The sequence below is a fragment of the Camelus ferus genome, chromosome 2, assembly GCF_009834535.1.
Source record: "Camelus ferus isolate YT-003-E chromosome 2, BCGSAC_Cfer_1.0, whole genome shotgun sequence".
Classification (NCBI taxonomy): domain Eukaryota; kingdom Metazoa; phylum Chordata; class Mammalia; order Artiodactyla; family Camelidae; genus Camelus; species Camelus ferus.
In genome coordinates, this window is record NC_045697.1 from 44,873,525 (window position 1) to 44,895,546 (window position 22,022).

General features: G+C 40.4%; 1 protein-coding gene and 1 non-coding gene across 2 annotated transcripts in view; both read left to right on the top strand.

The window, feature by feature from the left end:
- LOC116659141 overlaps positions 1-22,022 on the top strand; it is a 417,506-nt gene that overhangs the window by 154,979 nt on the left and 240,505 nt on the right. The gene's annotated exons all lie outside the window — the stretch shown is intronic.
- On the top strand, positions 8,608-8,714 carry LOC116659408. The gene has a single exon (XR_004314786.1). It is a non-coding gene; the product is annotated as a U6 spliceosomal RNA (small nuclear RNA).

Here is a 22,022-nt window from a genome sequence, read left to right on the forward strand (position 1 = left end):
CCCTTAAGTTATGAATTAAAAGTCCTTGATCCTTCCTTGGTGAAAATGGGGAGATTTCCAGCAGGAGAGCAAAGTCGGCAGTGTTGGCATGGAGTGCTGTTAGCTGGACAGCTCCACCACCCAGACCAACCTGGTCCAATCTTTTTGCTACTTGTTCCATATTTTGGATAGATTAGTGTCCCTCTTAAGTGCTTACATATTTAATCATTCACTAAAATATATTTAATCTCTTCTTTCTCTAGGTCTTCATTTTGCCTTGTTTCAGGTTTTCATAGTATTGCATTATATGGAAACATGACTCATGTGTCTTATTATTTCTCCTATTATAGCAGAGATCAATGAATTTTGCTCTAAATTTCAAATAATTTTTTAGTAACTAGCCATGAGCATTATGACATAGGTGTATTCTTGTGAATTATGTCCTTACTTGAATACCTGCCTATACCGCTATGTTGAAATAGAATTAGCTCTGAATTAGTATGATTTCAGAAATAATGCATTCTTGAAATTCATATGAAAGCTGAATGCATCAAATATGTTCAATGGACTTCAAACTTTCATGATGCCATGGGGTCAGATGGAGAGCTAGTGCTACAAAGCTAAAGTGTATTTTAAAATCCTAATCATATTTCATGCACATTCTTTAATTTTTTTCTTTCCCATGGAACACACAGTTGACTTAAGTCCCATCATGTTCTCACTGAACATTCAGATTTGTCACTTTAAATAGAGCTAAAATTTGCTTCTTTTATTTTTTTAATCTAAGAACTTGGTATTTTTCTCCATTGATTCTTCTGTTATGACTTTAATTGAAGTTCAGTAGTTTACTTCTTAAGTAGTCAGCTACCTTTCTTGTTAAGTTTATTCCTAGGATTTATCTATTTCCTATAATTTCTGGAATATAAGAAATCTATTAATTTTTCTATATTGATCTTTAGTTAGCTTCTTTGCTAAAATCTCTTATTAGCTCTTAGAGCTGTTGATTTTTCTGAACAGACTACCATGTGGTCTGCAACCAATGGCACTTTGTCTCTGTTTCCAAAATTTATGCTCATTTCATTTTCTTTTCATATTGGATTGGCTTTTAATATAATATTAAACAGTAGTTACAGTGGATGTCCTGTCTTTCTCTCTCTTTTGTATCATACTTTTCATGAAATCTTTATTTCTTATCATAAATTTAGCATATGAATCAATTGATTTTTATTTCATTTTGCTTTTTAAAAAGGGGACAAAAAGAAGAAATGAAATATTCAAATAATTGCACATAAGGTACTATGACATGGGCAAAGGGATGTCAATGCTGGAACTGAATTGATGGCCAACTGGCAGTATTGCTGTACAATGGCCTGAAATGTTCTTGGGAAGTTTATGTTCCAAAGACTACCTTATGATAGAACAGGTTTGTTTTGGGATGTTTGTGAAGGTGTGAGTTGTATCATAGTCCAAAGTTATAAACATGACATCTTCCTATAATAAATATGGCTGTGACTGTTGAAAACATGGTCAGGGTTTTTTTTTTTTTTTTTTAATGATTGCTGGGATTAGATCACTAATTATCAAGAATGGGAGAGGGTACAACTGCCTTCCTCATTACCTCATAAATAAAAATTGGAACATGGTTTTCTAACAGTTTATGATTTTAGGCCAAAGTAAGTAGAAGTATAGAGTAAGAGAGGACACTGAGTAAGAATATTCATCAGCAGGGAATTAAATTGCTTTCATGTAATGAAATTGTTGGATCTTTAAATAAGAATTGATAACTTAGAAATATACATAACCAAGCACCAAAATACTCTATGAAAAAAAATCATCCTCTGATAGCAAGAAGAAATTCTAGAAATACTAAAAGATAACTGTAGAAATTTAGCTGATGAAAAAGTTTAAAACATTTCCCCCCTGGCCTGGAGAGGCTGTAGTTTTTGTTTTTGTTTTTTTTAAACAACAATGGAATAGTATATTCAAAGTAACTCATGGGAAGAGGTTTGACTGAAAATCCCTCTAGGACGTTCACAGTGGATCAACAGAAAAGCTAATGCCTCTGTAGTGAGTAGTGGCCTCGTGACTGCTGAGCTGGCCAGGGCCCGAAGGGCAGTCACCAGCCTTCCTTATGACATATCCAAAGATGTGTGATGATCTTTGGCTTGGTCAAGGCCCCTGTCCTTATCTGAGGGTGTCTGATTTGGAGAGTATAACAGAACAAGAAGATGTGTTTCCAGGTGGATTCCCCCCTCTAGCATTGACTTCATTGATCCTTTTTGTACATCCAATGCTCTAGTCAGTCTGGATTAGTAGCTTTTCCCCAAACACTGCCACCACCCTTTACGCATCTAAGCCTTTCCTCTTGGCTGTTACGTCTGTCTGAAGTTACTTATCTGCCTTTTTCATCTGCCAGACTCCAACGCAGTGCTGAAAGGCTAGTTGACCTCGAGTGGTTTAAGCAGGAAATTGTAGCAACACTTCACGTCCCACCTGCTCTCTCTCTCCAGTCCTCTACCACTGACCAAATACAAAACTAACAAAATCATCTTCTCTCTGAACTTCCTGAGCACTTTTTACTTCTTTGGTACATTTTAGTTTTCACAGCAATTGTTCATTTTGATCTCTCTACCAAATTATAAACTCAACAAGGAAGAAAACACTGTGTCTTAGTCATTCACTTATTCATTGTGCATTTTCCTCTGCCCTCCCCCTATTCACTTTCCATTGTACTTTGTATATTGTAGATATTCAAACAAATATTAACTTACCTTGAAGGTAAATTTCATTGTTGAAATAAGATCAAAGCACATGACATGAACCGTTTAAAACGCTCTGAAATAGGAAGTTAAATAAAAGAAGGTAAAAGAGTCAAGAGCTTTTGTCTTTAAAGTCTCTTACATCAAGATAATGATAGTAGTGTATCTAGTGGAACAGTAAAAGGGCTCTTATTTGACTGGTTTATGTCAGATTCCTTGGAAACACACTCTGACATGGAGATTTGCGCATAAGAAGTTTCCTGGGGAGTCCCTTTTGCCTGTATGAGGCCAACGCTTGTGGGTGGGAGGAAGCAGGAAGCAGGCAGGACTGAGGAGTTCCAACATAGGTCTGAGCTGATTCCCCGCAGAGTTCTGATCTGGATGTCACTTCAGAGTTGTTCTATCTCATGTCTAGAGGGCCAAGTCTTTATACCACCCTGTTGACCATTATTGGAAAAGGGTCGGTGACCTTGGGCTAAGTGGCACCTTTTGGCTGGAGGCAATCATGAGAAAGGGACTCAGCTGAGAGCCACCAGCTGCCAATACTCCCAGCAGCTCTGACCTGGCCTCAGTTCTGAAGAGGGGATCTGAGTGGCACACCGCAGCATCCATCAGTGCTACACTAACACCATCAGGGTACAGGTTGGTTAAAACTCAGGTAAAGAGGAGAATAGTAAAAAGCAATACATACATCAACAAAAGACTTTATTTCAACTTAAATATATAAATATGTGTTTATTTGCTAGTCTTTCAATTATAGAAACAAGGCTTTATTTGAGCACGGACTCTCTGGTTGATGTTTTGCATCTTTCATCAAGTGACACGAGAAGATCATTGTGCAAAACATCCTGTTTCAATATTTGTGAAACATCATTGTCCTTTTTACATATAATTTGAAAGCAGTATTTTTACTGATTTGCCTTTGTTATATCTTAGTTTTAAAACTTGATCTTATATTTCATCATAGTGTTAATGCACCTATATGGAAGTATCAAACAGTTCTATAAGCCTTATCATTAAAAACAGCCGTACTCCATCCCACCCACCCCCACCTTTGATCGTCTCTCCATAGGCAGCCGCTTTAGCTCTCTTGTCTCCTTTTCACCTGGACTTATATCCGTATAAACATCTCGATGTTTATGTTGTTATTTTTGTCTTAATTTTTCAGTTTAGATATTTTCTATTGATGTCTACTACAGAAATTGATGATTCAGTTTTCTTATATCCCTAATCTCTGTCTCCCTGGCTCTGTTCTTCAACACATACTTCCCCTGATGTCTTCCAATTATGGTTATGTTTTAAAGTTGTGGTTTGTATTTTTAAGCCTGCGTTACTCTCATTTACAGCTGAGCCATGGAGTATGCTATGATTTCATTTACTTTTCTATGTAACTTTCAGGGGTTTTTTGGAGTTAGTAATTACCAGAAACTCTCTATGCCTCAATTTCTTCAACTGTAAAATGGGGATAACTGTACCTACCTCTTAGGGCAGTCAGAGCTATAAAAGTGTTAATTATTAGTTTTCATTGATTTTCTTCTTTATATATATCAATCCCTAATTTATCTCAAACTTTTTAACAGGTCTGTAAATATGCTTTCAGTACACTTCATCACATATTGAGTGCTCAGTCAGTAAGTGCCAAAAACATGCATAGCCAATACTCTAAACTGTGCAAAGTAATTTAATGGAGAGAACAAAGTGTTTGGAACTGGGAGGCCAGGTTCAAGGCTTGGGTCTCCGCTGCCTAGCTGTATGACCTTGGGCTAGTCTAGTTGAATCGCAGTTTTATAATCTGCAAATAAGAGGATTGGATTAGATAATCCCCAGGGTCTCTCTCCAGTTCCATGATTCTGTTAATGAAATAAAGGATATGCAGAAAATGTCAAGCATGTTAAGATTGCAGTGATATTAGCTGCCACCACTTCTAGTGCCACGTCCATAAGACCTCTTAATAACCTCTGTCAGGCAAGATGATGGAGACATCCCTCACACTGCAATAAAGGAGAATTTTGCTTAGTCATTCCGCTCGAGCAATTGTCCCACCCCTTTGGGACACCTGGTTGTAATTTGAGGGAGCCACCACTAAATGTCGCTGTAGGTCACATAACTGGTCATAAGTGGTCAGGAGTACTCTGTGTCCGCCTCCAAGCCTCAGAACTACCAGTTGGCTCCTTACAGGTTTAGAAGTACACACTTTAAATACCTGAATGCAAACATCAGAAACAAGGGGATGGGAATTAACTATGATTTTAAAAGGAGAATGGTGATAGCTTCCAAACTCTTCCATTTGCCTGTTCCCTCAAAGGGTGTTTCTGCATATCTAGTTACTGCTGTAAACTGGGCAAACTGGTATTTAGAGGAATACCCAGTTGAGCAATTGCTAGACTGTTTGGTCTACACCTTCATGATTCTTCCCCCTCAATAGAAAGAGATTAAGCTGCAGAAGGGAAATATGGGACTCTTTGTTTCCTGGTTCTTGCTTCTGTTGTATCTCCAAGCTTATCTGGAATTCTAGATACTTAGTGTACTTCATTGATTTTATGGAAATATGCGCATATTTTCATATTTTAATGTTTCTGAAATTGTGATGCTTCATGGAATCAATGGCAACATATGATTAGTAGCACTTTTTCTTTTTTAGTGATGTCTTATAATCAATGATGTCTTTGATGCGATACGGTATTGTATCTGATACGGTATATCCATCTTAATTTATCGGTGGTCAGTACCGTGTTAAAAGTTGTTTGACGGATAAACTTCCTTTTCCAGTGTAATTTTTTAAGGAGCTCAGACTGGAAGAGAAAGCAATATTTGTTGAATGTCCACTGGTGTCTGAGCTATGGGCCATGCATATATGATTGTGTTTAATCCTTTTCATGCTATGAAGTGGGTTTTTGTTTCCATCTTACAGGAGACAAAACTGAGGCCCAGAAAGTTCAGTCATTTGTACAAAGTCATACTGCTAGTATGAGTCACTGCTGAAAACTGTGTGTTTATGTATTTTGATCACAAACCCGACACTTTCTGTACCATATTATATTGATATTTCAGGGTACACCACTTCTCTTTAACACCAGGTTTTTCTGACTTAGCCCAGAGAACTTAGCCCTCTTTCTGACAGCCTTTAAAAATGTTGAATTGAACAATGTAGAAGTGGTTTCTCTGAATTCCAGCCTCAATCTTTGTGATTAAAAGGATGGAGTGAGACTTGCTGCAGCTGAGATGTGAGTGGCTTCTCTGTGGGATGTGGGCTCTGGGAGTAAACAGGGCTGGGTAAGTGCTGCCTGGGACCCACCCAGCACAGCTCATGCGGGGCCTTTGGATTCCCGTAGTCTTATGGAAGACCTTTCTAGGAAATAGTTTTCAAAATGCCTTGAATTAAAAAAATATATATATATTTTTCCTCCAAGTCTCTAACTTACAGAAAGCCAGTGTATCAGTTTCAGAACATAGTTCTAATCAGAGCCCACAGGGTCCTGGAGACCCAGGCACGATGCAGTTCGTAGGAAGGATTTAGTCCGTTTCCCTTAACTTTCCAAGGGGCAAAGCTGAGAAATAAGAGCAAATTCCTTTCACACACCTTTGCTTTGAGAGCCCCTCCCCCTGTACGCAGAGGGGCCCCCCCTGGGAGTCAGGAAGGACCAGAGGGTGGAAGGCAGTTTACATCATATCATCATTGTGTTTGCACAGGCCCAAGAGAGCTGAATCTTCCGTTCTCAGCAACTCTCAGAAATTGCTGAAATACATCCCATTCTACTTCCCCACCTCCTGTTCTGAAGGGCATTTGTTGTTTACAGGCTGCACTTATATTTTCCAATTCCAATCCTTTTTGTTTCAAGTTCTCATTTGTAAATCTAAAAGCAAAGCATTACCAATCTGTCAGAGGTTCTGTTCCATTCATTTGTCTAGAGATTTATCATACAAATATTCCTTTGATATCTACAACTTGGGGTCTTATGATGATACGATAATCTGTGGTTCCTCTTTGCAGTGATTCCTCAAATAGAGGGCATATGATTATAACATATACAGGACATAAGAGACAAAAATTCAAGGTCACTAAGAGATGAGTTGATTACAGTTTCTTAAAGTTCCCTTGGCTTAAGGAAAGTACTATTTGCTGAAGCAATTTTGAAATTATGCATTTAACTTTCCACTTCTTAAGGGAGGTAATGACTTTATATTATGTTTCCTGAGTGAAAACCATTGGATAAAGCCTGTCTGTACCTCTTCAGAGCCATCCATCCATTTCGTAGTGATTTGCTCTTGGAAGGAAGGCCAAATGACAAGCATGAGGCTTTTCATTTTATCTAAAATTCTTGAACCTTCCAATGTGAAACACATGAGAGTTACATGGGTATATGTGGTAACATACAAGAATAGAAGTCACCCAGTATCTTCCCAAATACTAAGATCAGGGGGCATCTTGCAATCCTCATTTTATGTGATTTCTTGACTGCATTTCACTCACTTATTTAATTATTCACCTCTTCAATTATTTGACAAATATTTATTGACCAGTAGCTATGATACCATATGCTGTTAATAAGACATAGTCCCTGCTTTTGGGAAACTAATATTCTGTGAGGGCAAGTAGACAGTTAAAGTGTGCTGTGGCAGCCACTCAGACAGGGTTTAGAATGGGATGAGGAGGGAGCACATAAAGGAGGTTCTAGTCCTGATTTGGGAGATCAGGAAGAGTTCCTTTGAGGAAGTGCTGTTCTGTGACAACATTCTGGCTCTTCCACTCCTCTGCTTTTTCTTAATTTCCTTAGCTGATTCTTCTTTCTTTTCATCCTAGTAAGTATCAGTGCTCCTGAAGGGTTTGTCCCAACCCCTTATTTCTTATACATTTTCCTAGGTACTTAAAATCATAACCATGGCTTCAGCTACCCTCTACACAGTTGGTGCTTAAGTATATCTTAAACTCGCCTTAGACTATTAAATTAGTGACTCATTCATTATTCTATCAAACATTCATTGACTGTCTACCTCATACCAGACCGTGCCCAGAGTAACAGAGATGAGTGAAGTTGACTTCTTTAGTACTTGCTGAGTTTTCAGTCTCACCAGCAAGAATTATGTCACAAAACTATAAAATATGTGAGAATTAAAAACTTTAGCAACACAGGAAGAGAAACCATTAACTGCTCTTGGTGGTGTCGGAAATCCTTGCAGAGGGAAGTAGGAATTGGCTAGGTGATTCAGGAGAAGGGACTTCAGGCAGAGGGAATATAATAGTATGTGCAAGGACTTGGAGGTCTCCTTGACTTACCCAGATAGCAATCAAGTGTTTATGTGCCTAGATTATAGGATGTGTAGTGGAAAGAATCTAGCCTTGATGGTACAAATTGTAATCAGGTTGTCAGTAGATACCATGCTCAGAAACAGGGACATTTTCTTTCAGGCATTAGAGAGCAAGGAAAGATCTCTTAACTGTCAACTTACAGAATCAAATTCTGCAATATCAGGCGGTAATGTAGAGGCTGGAATGGTGGCAGAGAGATCTAGTGGGAAGCTAAATAAGAGGTGACAAGGATCTGAACTAAGACAGTGGCAGAAAAGAAAATTTTATGACTTGAGAGTTTTCTGTAGTCACATCTGTAAGATGTGATAGGGAGGGAGCAGATAAGAATCAAAAAAGACACTGGAATTTGTGGTTGAAAGAGGGAATAGATGGTCTCACTGTTAACCAAGATATGAACAATTGGAGGCAGGTATGCAGTGGGGGAATACAGCTGTGGACAAGTCAAGTTGTCAACGCTTGTGCAACATTCCAGTGGAGATGTTTAATAGGCAATTGGAAATAATGAATTTGAAGCTTGGGAGGGGAGTCAGGGATGAATATACACATTGTGAATGAACATCAATGCTCATTTTGGCAGCACATATACTAAAATTGAAATGACACAGAGAAGATTAGCATGGCCCCTGTGCAAGGATGACACACACGTTCGTGAAGTGTTCCATATTTTTTAAAGAATGAAATAATGCCATTTATAGCAAATGAATAGACCTAGAGATTATCATATTAAGTGAAGAAAGTCAGACAGCTAAAGGCAAATATCATATAATGTCACTGACATGTGGAATCTTGAAAAAATGACACAAACGAACTCATTTACAAAACAGAGACTCACAGACATAGAAAACAAATTTATGGTTACCAGAGGGGAAAGGGGGGAGGGATAAATTGAGAGTTTGGGATTAACAGACACAAACTACTATATACAGAATAGATAAACTACAAGAGCCTACTGTATAGCACAGGGAAGTATATTCAATAGCTTGTAATAACCTATAATGGAAAGGAATATGAAAAGGAATATATATGTGTGTATAACTGAATCACTATGCTGTACACCAGAAACTAACAAAACATTGTAAATCAACTGTCAATAAAAAATTTTTAGAAAGTCAAAAAAAAAGAGAGCATAATATAGATTGTAGTTGAAGCCATAGAAGTGATGGATTATGTTCATATTCAACAAATTTTTTAAAAAGTCTATTATGTACCAGCCATTGTGAATATGAGTTTGTGTAAATTGTGAATTCACATTGTGAATAGGAGTGTGAGTCTGGCATGGCCTCTGATTCCAGAGTTCCCTGGGGCAAGGGACATAATCAAATAAGTGCAATATAATGTGAAAAAGGCTATTATGGAAATATGTACAAGGTACAGAAGTAACACAAAGGAAGAGATCACACAGAGAGGATGGAAGACACAGAAGAGAAGAAAACCAGAGTCAGAACTCAGTAGCACTTCTTCAAAGAACACGAGAAGCTTCACAGATTTGCTTGTTATTTCTTCAAGGCACATGTCATATCTCATTCATCAAGAGATCATCCCAGCAGAACCCGACCTAATGCCTGCAACATAAGTGCTCAGTAATGTTTGTTGAATAAATGGGCCCAGGGCAGTTGGAAAGAAATGAAAAAAAAGAAAAAAAAAAAAAGCATGGGGTTTCCCCAAGCCCTGGGGAACACTTTAATCATCTCTTATTATCCTTTCACATGGAGAGCTTGTGCAGGTGGAACTCAAAATAAACGCTCTGAAGAAATGAAGATGCAGTAATGTAAAACTGGGCTAAGGGCCGCATCTGTCAGCGCTCTAATTATGAAATGTGCTTACGGCAAGCTAGATCTTTTATTTTTATTTCTGGCGTGCAGGAAAATTGTGTAGCCATCGACTTCCTGTCAGACCATCACTTGGAGGGCCTGAGATAATGCCACATCACCATTCATTGATTAACGACACTGCTGGGCTCTTAAACAGGAACCCATCACACTGAGCCTTGCAACCTCCATTCTTGTTGTGCGTCCATTTAAATGATTTGTAATAGCCAGTAATTATGAAAATGTCTTTCCTTCTTGACCTTCTCCCCCCCGCCCCCAATTTACAGGTTAGTATTTCATCAGTTTGGATTACAAATTAACATACTGGTGGGGTGTTTTGTTTTTTTTTAAGATGGATCTGTTTAGGCATATATGAATAAACAGAATTACTATGAAAAAGAAAATGAGAAAGACACCGTCAGAAAGCCTTATGATAAAAGATATTCCTACCACTTTAGCAATAAGAATCCCTCCAAAGGTTGAGCACCTCAACTTCATTGCCCAAGGCTGGTTGGCAGTTTCATTACCATCTTACCTGAGAAGTCTGAAGGAGAGACTCATCCTCCAGCACCTATAGCTAGGCTTGACGCTTAACGGTACTTCGTAACCACCTACCCCCTCCACCCAAATAACTACATACGGTATAATGTTTTTCATTGTTTTATCTGACTGATGTGTAGTTTTCCCAAGCTAATTTTTTTTTTTTTCCTGATCGTATCCTCTCTCTTGCTGCTGGAAAGATTATGCTTTCCTAGAAAATGAGCTATAAAGGCTCCTGGAATGTTTTCTCAATTACTCAGACCTGCAAGCATAGCTCTGTGTGTGTGTGTGTGTGCGCGCGCACGCGTGTGTGTGTGTGTTGAAAGTGATCATTGACATCACTTTTCTTTCCTCTCAGGTACTGCATAGTATTCACAGTATAAGTCATTATCCATCCAGTTTAACCAGGAGTGTGAAAAGGTGACAGCATACAGTCACCTGGAGGAGTGTGAGGGAGGTCATGCAAGGGAGGAGAAGGCCAGTCCCTAATCTCTGCCCCCACCCACATGCTCTTCTAGAGCCCAGGCTTCCAGTAACCTTGGAGCTTTCCCCTTGCTTTCTCATGCACCATTATGGGCTTCAGGGGCACAGATACATCCTGTAAATAGGCATTTGTGAAGTCTGTAGGGTGAATGCGGCTGGAGACAGAGCTGGAGACAAAGTCCAGAATTCTCTGAAATAGTAATAATAACTGCCATTTTTTTGAGCACACGTCCTCTTAAATTCTCACATAATACTCTAAGGTAAATGGCCTGGTTCCCATTTTATACATAAGGGATTGCGGTTCAGAGAATTTAAGAGATGAGCCCTAATCACATAATGTGGGCAGAGCCGGGGTTGGAGCCCATGCCCTTTCCATTAAGCTTCCCTGCTCCCAGGAGGAATAGGGGCACCTTTGGCAAAGCCAAGCTTTTCTGTGAGCATCTTTTAGAAGAAGGGCATCACGTTGCTAAGAGATATTCAATCACCATGGCTTTCTTCTCTGTGCTTTTGAAGGCAGATGGTGATGATTGCAGGGTGGAGGTGGGAATGGAGAGGAAGGTGACAAGGAGGATGAGACTTCAGATCCTGGGGGCAGCCAGGAGTCAGCGTAAGATGTGAATTCTCTCCTGTTCACTTCGAACATGCATATGAGGAGTCAGGAGCTGAGAGTAAGTTTAGTAACAGCACTTCTCGCTACATCAAGGAAATGCATAGCCTTAGGGATAAAGGAGAATCAGGATAATTAATTTGGAGAAAAATCCCTACTTTCTAAGACTTATGACCATGGTGGGTTATGCTAGTCATTTGGAAGGGTCTGCTTCTCAGCTCCTCAAGGGAATAACTCAGTTCCGGCATGTCTACCGCCCTGCGCAGTGTGAGCAAAATGCTGTTTCCTCCTGTGAACTATTTTCTTTATTCCTCATTGCTTTCTTCAGCTTTACTTTGTGCCAGACCTGAAAGTCTGGAGCTGTCAGCTCTAGTCCAGCCCCTGCAGAGCCCAGTGGCAGGGTTCCAATTCCTGACGGTGGTGTGTGTGAAGACAGTTCTGCGTGCAGGGTGATATTTATGGCTTTGTCAGCTGTTGGCACCATAGAAATGGGCTTAAGATGGCCAAAGGAGCTTTAGTGGATGATGAATGTTTGTTTAGCATGATGATCTAGGGAGCTGAGTTACAGGACAGCCTCTCAGCAGCAGGTCCATCCTGGTCCAGAACGTTCCCTAAGAGAAGAAAGTCCTGGTTCAGCAGTTAGTCCAGGATCAAATGTGACCAAAGATGATGAACATTTGCCTTGGAGCTGCTGTTTACTCTAGAAGGTCCTCTGTCTGCCATGGCTTCGTGTGTGGTAGGCATCTTCTTGTCCTCTTCCCTGACCCATCCTAAGACTGGGTGATTGAAGGGGCTATGTCTTTGTTTCCACTCTGCTCTGACTCCATGGCTCAGAGTCACCTGATCAGCACCCTGACCTTAGTGTTAATATTTATTTCTGAAGAGTAAGACAGAGCTACATAAATCAAAGTACCAGTACTGTTAACCATATACAAAGTGTTTTAAAGTACATAATTTTCATTTCATCCTTAAAACCTTCCAGGTGGTGAGGAAAAGTTTACTGTGCTCTTCTGAAGACAAAAGCCAATGATTTAATCAATGTTACAAGAATAATAATCAGTGGAATCAGGACTAGAGCCAGGTGTTTCTGATTCCTAGAGCTGTACCCTGAGGTAGACCAGCTATAGCTTGCAGGCCAACTCTGGCCACTGTCTGTTTTTGTATGGCCTGCAAGCTAAGAGTAGTTTACACATTTTTAAATAGTGGGGGAAAGACAAAAGAAGAATAAAATTTCATGACATAAAATTATATGTAATTCAAATTTCAGTGTCTATAAAATAAAATATAAGCCTAAAATATTTTTCATATGTCCCTTTTTAGAAAAAGTTTGTCCAACCACTGTCACAGATGATCAGTAGAGACCCCTGGTACATTCTCTCTGCATCAGTTTGCTAAGGCTGCCGTAAAAAGGACCATGAACCGGGGGGCTGAAAACAACAGAAATTTATTGTTTCACAGTTCTGGAGGCTAGGCCCAAATCAAGGCGTCAGCAGAGCCATGCTCTGCCTGAGACTCTGAGTAGACTCCTTCCTTGCCTCTTCCTAGCTTCTGGTGTTGGTCCGCGATCCTTGGTGTTCCTTTGTTTGCCTCTGCATCCATCCAGTCTGCCTCCGTCATCACATGGCTGTCCTCTCCTCATCATCCCTCTGTGTGTATCTGTGTCCAGGTTTCTCCATTTTTATAAGGACACCAGAGTTACTGGACTAGGACTCACCGTACTGACTTCATCTTCACTGGGTCATCTTCAAAGACCCTATTTCCAAACAAGGTCACATTTACAGGTACAAGGGGTCAGGACATAGACACCTCTTTGGGGAGGACACAGTACAGCTCATAACACATTTCCTGCTGCAGAGTGTTAGCCCCACATTATTATCATTCTTCTATCATCATTCTTCCTTCTTTCCCTGCCCCCACCCTGTGCCCCCTTCCCTGCTTCTCCCTCTCTCCACCCTCTTGCTTTCCTTACCTCATTCACTATACATTCAACAAACATTTCTGAAGTTCCTACTGTGTCCTCATTCCTGTGCCCCTCACTGTGCTAACGTGTAGTGGCCGAAAATGCTTAAGAATTGGCTTCTGGCCTCAACGAGCTTACAGTGCAACGCAGAAGATAACCACCTGTGGTTAAGTTCCATCAGAGGGGTTTGTGTAAGGTACACTAGAGATTTGGAGGCATCTTAAGGTTCTAAATTATCACATAGTGAGTAATCTTTCATAATAATTGATGTGGTCTTATTTAAGTACCACAGTAATTAACTCAAAAAGTACAGATGCGAATATACATTGAATTGTAGTGCAAAGTCTCCTCATTGTTCTTTTGAAGTCAAAATGTACAGAAATCTTCTGCCCTTCGTATTTGCCTTAGTTCCTTCAATCTCTCTTCCCTTAGCACTTATGTCAGATGAGGATTCTCTGCTCTGGAAAGAACAGTGGGATGACCCTGAGGAGGGGCCTCTGGCCTTGTTATATTAAGTTGATGGCTTTTAGGGAGCCTTGGTCTGCAGCTTTGTGGGGTGGAGCTGGACAGCACTCAGGGCCTTTTGTCTCAGTATGTTGCATTTTGTTGTGTTTTCTTTGAAGCTCTTTGTTGCTCTGCTCTCTCCTCCTGGCACTAATTGGTTACATTCAGATACCTTCGTGGAGTGCATGAAATGTGTTCTGACAGCTTCTCCTCCCCCTGCCCCAGAGCTCAGTGTCCCCCTGGTCTTGCAGGATCCTCCTGGGTCTGGGGTGTGAGGGCGCAGCAAGGGAGGAGGTTCGTCCTTCTGCAGGGGTGCAGGTGGGGACCGCATCCTCAGGTCCTATTGTTTTATCTCTGTGCAGCTTGTAAACCATTGAGTTCCTCGTGGTCCCTGCAGATTCAGAGCTTCCTACTGGTTGTCAGCCCCAAAGATGCTAACCTGGTGGAAGCATGGAAGACCCACTCCCTGTAGGAGCAGGGAACTGGTACTAAAAAGTAACACCTCTTCTCCTCTTCTCTTTAAAACAGAGCTCTAAAAGTAACACATATTCTCTTCCTAGGGTTCAGAGTTGCTGCTGACCTTAACTTGGTATCTGTACTTTGTATGTATTTCTCAGTCTCTGTTCTCCGTAGCCCTTATAAGGGAGGTTTTTTGGTCTCTTTGCTAAAATTCACTATGCATGCAAAGGCTCTTCAGCTTTTGCAAATGGTGCTGAGTAAGAAGAAATTAATATTTATTTAACAATAGTCTGCTCTGTTAATTTTAAGTGGATTTCATATTGCACCCTGATGCTCCCAGAGTACAGTTCTCACAGCACAGTCTACCCCAGAAATACTTCTGAAGGCCAGTGACGAGCTGTGGTTTGAGCACTTACTAGTGAAGAAAATTTGGGCAAATCACTTAACCTCTCTGTTTTCTTAGTGTCCTAGAGTTGAGCGTAGGACTACTTCATAGGGTTGTTTTGAAGTTCAACTGAAACAACGTGCGTCAAGGAGCTTTAGAAATTGGAAGTTTCATGTAAATGTCGGGAGGTATTATCACTATTGTCCTAATTAAAACTGGGCTATGGAAATTCCAGGCAGAGATACCGTTTCTTCTTGTGTGATGTCCTAAAAGGCATGATTATCATTGCTATTAATTTGCTTTGGGTATTTCTTACTGGTTCTCAAGGTATGGTTACCAGACCAGGAGCATCAACCTTACCCGGGAATGTGTTAGAAATGCAAATTCTTGGGTCACACCTCAGACCGCCTGAATCAGAGCCTCTGGGGGTGGGGCTCAGCCATCTGTGCTTTGACAAGACCTCCAGGTGATTCTTCTGCCACTAATGTTTGTGACCGACTAGCTTAGAGATGTGCCCAACCGGGTGTGTGTAGGCTCTGATATTCTTTACCTGGCTTTTCTTTCAGACATGGAAGGGATTCTGAAAGACAAAAATGTGTGCATCTAAAAGTGAGTTGTCCTTGTCAGTTGACCTCCCAGAACGTGCCTGCCAGCTGGGTGTGCCATTTTCAGCATTGAAGTAGATCCTAGGAGTACAGGTCCTTAAAGCATCACCTTGGTTAAACCCACTCTTGTTGGAGATATGCTGGGGGTCCAGAGAGGTGCCCCCTACTTAAGTGGGATAATGACTTAAGTGAATGAGATGACTGGTAAGCTATTCAGTGAAATTCAGTAGAGTTGCACTGAGCTTGATTCCTTTTCTGGCCAACCTTAAACTTCAGGTACCTCCTTCCCTCTAATGGTCTTTAGTCTTCCTCTCATGAACCCCCACCTCTGATGTGCTCTGACAGGTCTTAGAAACAGCCAGGTGCCCCACTGCACACTGTGTACTTGCCCTTCATGTCCCTGGATGGCACCTACGCCATGGCTGTCATGATGGATAGGTGGACAGTAGTTGCTTGAGTAAAATGAAAAACAGAGCTCTAAAGGTAATTAAGATGGAAGAGGGAAAGTGGTGGGAAAAAAATTAGGGAAATCATGGTACTCTTGGGATGATCCACAGGGCAGAGGCACATGATAGGTGTTCAATAAGTATGTATGGAATGAATGAATCAGGAAGGAATTGTGTGTTTGGGGAGCTAACCTGCCTACTTAACTTACGAGCATCTGTCTCATTACAAATGAACAGACATTATGCCTTGATTGAGTGAACTATTAGATATGTTTAGTTTTAAACGCAGTCATAAATAGATTTGATCTTTCCGTGGTTCGAATTCCCTCCCATCAGCTTTCCCTTAATTATCCACAAGTGTTCCAAACCTTCATTAGCTAAATAGGATGCAGATGATGGTCATTAGTCTGGGATATAAATCCTGCTGGCATATTCAATGGCTTTTCACTTGGTTAATTGAAATTTTCAGTATTCATGGACTACAAGAAAACACTGTAATTTTATCATTTATTCAGGGGTATAATTTTTTCCTTTAGCTGGTTGTGTTTTATAATTATGCAGTTTAAAAAAATAAATATGAATGCCACACTTTGCCTGGAGGGGAGACCACTGTTGTTAGCGCACATGTGTCAATACTGGTCTGGGAAAGCATGAAAACCAAATGGGAAGTCACACTTTGTCTAGAAATCATAAAACTGGCCAACTAAAATGTCTAAGAAACCATCTAAGTAGTATGTGTACTTTGGGGACCCATCGATTTAAGTGTTTAAGAGACTTCCAAATTGTTACTAATATGAGTAGATCTGGTCTTGACATCTACCAATGAATAAGAACTCATTCAGTTATCTGTGGGGTGCAAACTGCAGGCATCAAACGGAGATGCTTTATGCAGGCATCAATCCTTTAAATGGTTCTTTGCTTTCAACTGCATTTGACAATTTATCAAAACTAGCCAGCCTCTGGTGATACCTGATTGAGAGTGAAACACACACACACACACACACACACACACACACACACACACACACAGAGGAACAATGAATACTTGAAACAAAACTTAATAACGTTATCATCAGAGATTCAATTTCTGAATTCTTTAAATTTTTATAATCCAATACTTAAGCAGTTCTTGCCTCTTGCCCCCGACATTGTTCCAATTTAATCGAGTAAGTGTCATATGTTTGCTGTTTTAAAAACATAAATCCTAGATATAGACAATACGTGGCAGAAATTGGCTCAGTAGAGGCAGAGTGTCTCTATTTCTGTTCTTTTTCCAAACCTAATTTAGTGGGAATGAAACAACATTGTAATAACTCTAAGAAGTAAACTCGTCTTTAAAAAGGGGTGTAGAACCAATGGAGCCTCTTTTCAGTGCTCAATCACTTTGCCAAACGCACCCGCCAGTGAGGATGGAGTGAGAAGCTGCCCTTCCAGAAGTCTCTTTTTGTAGGCTGGACTGGAGGAGCCATCAGTTGTGGCCCTCCATCCAGTTCTCTGACCAAGGCCTTAGCAGCCTCAGTCGTTCATCCCAAGTCACTCTTCCTTCTGGGTTGCTTTAGCCTTTTGGCCCACTTGGAATATTTCTATCAATGGTTGTTAATGTTAATTTAAGGAAGACATGTTTAAGCACATCAGTCTTCTAAGTGAACCTTTATATATATATATTTAATATATATCAGTCAGTATGTAATTTATGTCTGTCTCAAAGTTGGATATAATGGCATTTTGTAAGTTACACTTTTGTGAATCCGCTGTGAAAGCCTCTCTAGCCCTGTAGATAATCAGGAGCAGACCATGTTATTCAGCCAAGTGTTCTGTCCTCGGAGGATGGAGGAAAGAAGTAGGCAGTGAGCTCACTGATTCTAAACAATGCCTGATAAAATCAGGCCCGTTTTCTTCAAAGTAGCAGGGTCTCATGGCCTAAAAGAAAAAAATTAGGGGGTTCCTCATTTCATAATGAAGAACGCAAGACCTCAAGGCCAGCAATCCGTCTTAAGCTCACAAGGACGTCTATTAAGAAGAGAGAAGAATTAAACGCCTAGACGCCTGAGCGAGTGGTCCGCTTGTTTATCTGTCCAATGACTCCATCATAAAAGACCGGCAAAAATATAAGCTCTGATAAGGGTCATGTTCAACTCAAGCACATCAGCCACAGTCAGTATCTGCCCTTGGCAAAACTGTGTCAAAGTAAATTGTATCATAGTGGACAGAGCAATGCTCCACGCAGATCTCTGAGCACACTGCCCTCAGCTGTCAGCCCTCTCAGGAAATTGCCTTTGGCTGAAAGAGACATTGTGCCCAGCGTCTGCCCTCTTCCCAGGGCATCCCTTTCCCTCACCCCAGCTTAGGACAAGTCTAACCCAGCTTCATAGCTCCCCATTTGGTTGGCTGAGACCTTTGTTGAATTTGCACCACAGCCCAACATCTCCCCCTTCTCAGTCCTGCACCTTTCCCTTCCCTTCTCCAAGTGGAGATCCAAGAGCACTCCCTAATAAGCCTCGTGCTTGCTGATCTCCATCTCACAGTCTGCTTTGCCGGGAGCCTAACCTGCGACCTGTGTGACCTATTTCTATCACCATTGAGTGTCTGGTGTCTTTGTGATGGAAGTCTTCATTTCTCTCCTATCGAAATCTGCTTTTGAAATTAATAAAAGACAAGAAGAACCTGCTTGTAGGAAAAAGAATGAATAAATTTATTCCCTCCAGGGTGTAACAGACCAACAAATTACAACACATGAAATTTCCAATTTTCCCCTTTGCAGTGACTCTTACACCCTAGCATCCCTTGAGGGATTGTTATGATTCAAAGTCTTACGCTGAAAACAGCTCTAACAAGTGAAATTTCAGGCATCAGTATATAAATGGACAACAGTGAGGCTTCACCTTTCTAGATTCATTTCAGGAAATTGCTACAACCGTCCATGTATAATACGGCTCACCCCATGCTGGTCACCCCGCCGACAGCGTTAGATGCCTGTACTCTAAAAAAGTCATTGTGCTTCTTCATGCTTGAGCTCCCGTGACAAACGCAGCACCAGGCGAGCTGTGCTGGAGGGACTCATTAGGAGTTTCCTCTTTAGTAGAAAAATATTGATGCAACAATCAAGAAGGTCATAGCATGGGTAAGCCATGTTTTGAGTCTTTCATTTTCGCTAATTAAAGTGAACGTGTTACTGGAAGGTTTAGAAAGCCCACCCAGAGTCATTCACGATAGCTGCAGTTAGGAAACTGGGATGCCAGCTGAAGTTTTTCAATGGAATGAAATGAGACTGACCAAGCGTATAGGTAAAATCCCCTTAGAAAATGGCCAAATTAAGGACGTGGACTCTCATTGGCCAGACCTCTTTTACACTCGTCTCATGTCCTGAGATTTCACTGTGTATTTTGTCCTTTGGCTCAAGTGGTTCTTTGCTACAAGTGTAACGTTTAGAGCTGCCTGTATTAATATTTTTAGGGAAGCTCATTTTACCCATCTCTGACCCTAATTTCTCCTCCAGAAATTGTTCTCAGGTTATCTGAGACTGTTTTCGAAGGTTGAATAGTATTGTTTAATTTCGAAGATCATTTTCCCAGGGGCCAGAGCACTAATGTCGGAATTCTTAGACATGTTCCTTAATTTACTCTCCCCCGTGGTGTATCTTAAGCTTAGTTAAAAACGCAGTTAGAGTCACTCAAGTTGCCCCCGTGTGGATGACCACACAAAGTCTTCAGTAGCTGGAATTTCTGTCTCCCCTAGATTTTACTTCCATTTAGGACAGAGAATGAAACTAGAAATCAGGAACAGGAAGAGAACTTCCCACCATTAGACTTCTGTGTCCTGGAAAATTTCCCACTAGTCAGGGAATCAGCATCATTTCCATAACCAGCTCCTTTAGAGTTTAGACCTGTTGTTCTCAACTGGGGATGATTTTGCACCCTGCTCCAGGGGACGTTTGGCAATATCTGGAGACACAGTTGGCTGTCATGACTGATATGGGGAGGCGGGTGTGCTACTGGCATCTGGTGGGTAGAGGCCAAGGATGCTGCAAACACCCTATGGTGCACAGCACAGCACACACATCCCCACAATAAAGAGTTATCCAGTCCAAAACATTCATAGGCCTGGCCCTGAAAACGTGATTTAGCCAAACTAAGTGGATAACAGACAATAGATACATGCTCGATGGAGAGAAAATGTATTTCACTCTTCAGGACCCTTGCGTGTCTCTCCCTTGGCTTCACTTTGTAATGCTGCGACATGTGAGGCTGCTGTTCCAGCAGTGTGCTTCCAGAACAGTGTTTTGGGGTAAGGACTGCAGTCTTTTTTTTTTCCCCATCCAGTGCATATTTAGTGGTTACCTTTTTTGTGCCGGGCACTGGGCCAGGTAATTGGGTTACAGTGAAGAGTAAGTCTTCTTGGGTCTTTATGTTCCTCTGAAAGCGAACATTGAGGTCTTTCTCATGATATGGTACAAATGCATAAAGATGATGGAAGGTCATGAGAAAAACATTTGGTGGGAAGATTGTAGGGGTGGGGTGTGGGAGCTGTCTGCTTCCTTGGCTCTTCTCGCTTTCCTTACTGGACCAATTTTGACTTTGACCTTCCTTCTTTTTTTTTTTTTTTTTTTCCCACCACCCAAATTTGTTCTTACTTTCCTCTTTTAATTTAAACTTTCTGAATAACATGTATCCCTCCTCTTACAAACAAAATGAAAACACAAATAAAAACTGCCAGCAAACCAAGTTTAAAGATCACACCCAACCTAAACCTTAAATTTAATTTTTCTTCATTAAAGATGCTTTTCTGTATGTTTATCCATGTCTGTGTTTTCTGTCCTTTAATACTGCCTATATTTTGGGTCTGAATATGTGCTGGCTCAGATTCTTAACTTTTTCTATGGGTTGTCCGAAAATGAATCAAAACCCTAGATGGGCTGATAAATATTTTTATGTTGCGTGAGGCAAGAATGGGAAAAAGTTGAAATACATTAGATCTTTGAGCCATATAAAACTCTTTATTATACATTTCTTTTAGTTCTTTTGGTTCTATTCAACCAAAATAAGATAGTCAGTATATATATATATATACACACACACACACAACACACATACATACATATATACACACATATGCTTAATGTGTAAGCATGCATATATTATAAAGCAACAACAAAATAATAAAATCTTGAAAACAATCTAATATTCATCAGTAATGGAAAGCCTATATAAAGTATGGTATATCCATATTGTGGAATATTATGCAGCTATTAAGAAGAATGAGTCACAGCATATTTACCTAGCAGTCCATAAATCCGTATGAGAAGAAGCTGATATGGTTTACACTCTTGTGTGCTGGAGGTTAACCTGCGGAAATAGAAGAGGTGTTCTGAGTTCATAGACTAGAAGAAAAATTAACCCCAAATTATTGTATCAACTCTACCAATATTTTATTTTGCTATCTGTACATTTATAGCTTTTTCCTGTATGCATTCATGCATTCATGGAATCAGGCCTTTTTATTAATGATTCTTTCACTAAGAACTATAATAAAACTTGGACACAGACTCAAAAAAATAAAGAATCAATCAATATGGACAGATTGGAAAGATGTTGATAATATGGTCTTAGTAGAATGGTATAATCTCAGGAAAGAAACTTCTCTATGTGCATGTGTAATATAATACATATAATCAATATGTAGTACTTATATATTTGCATAAAAATAGACAAGGTGTGGAAGGATGAACACAAATTTTTACTATTGGTTACCTCAGAAATATAGGTTAGAAAGGGGGCTGACTCATTAAGAATATATATTAGTTTTGTAATTAAAGAGAAAGTGGAAAATTTTACAGAAAAAAAAAATGTAATACCATTTATGTGGTCGACCATAGCTCCATTGAACTCTTCATAGAATAGTCCAAATGCAGCAAACTTGCTTGTAAATCTCAACTGGCCTTGAATGCTGACGTGAAGTGTCTTTTTAGTGGCTCATCAGGCCACGAAAATATCCACACAAATATGTGAAAAGTCAGTCACGGGGAGAATGAGGGAGCTGAAGAAAGTGGGGAGGAGATGGCAAACCCCAGGTCTGCTGTTCAGACTCATACATCTCGCGATGGGGAGAAGCTCCACTCCATCCCTCAGGCGCATCACAGGTCTCGCTTGAAAGATGTAGGCATCTGACAATTTGCACGTATC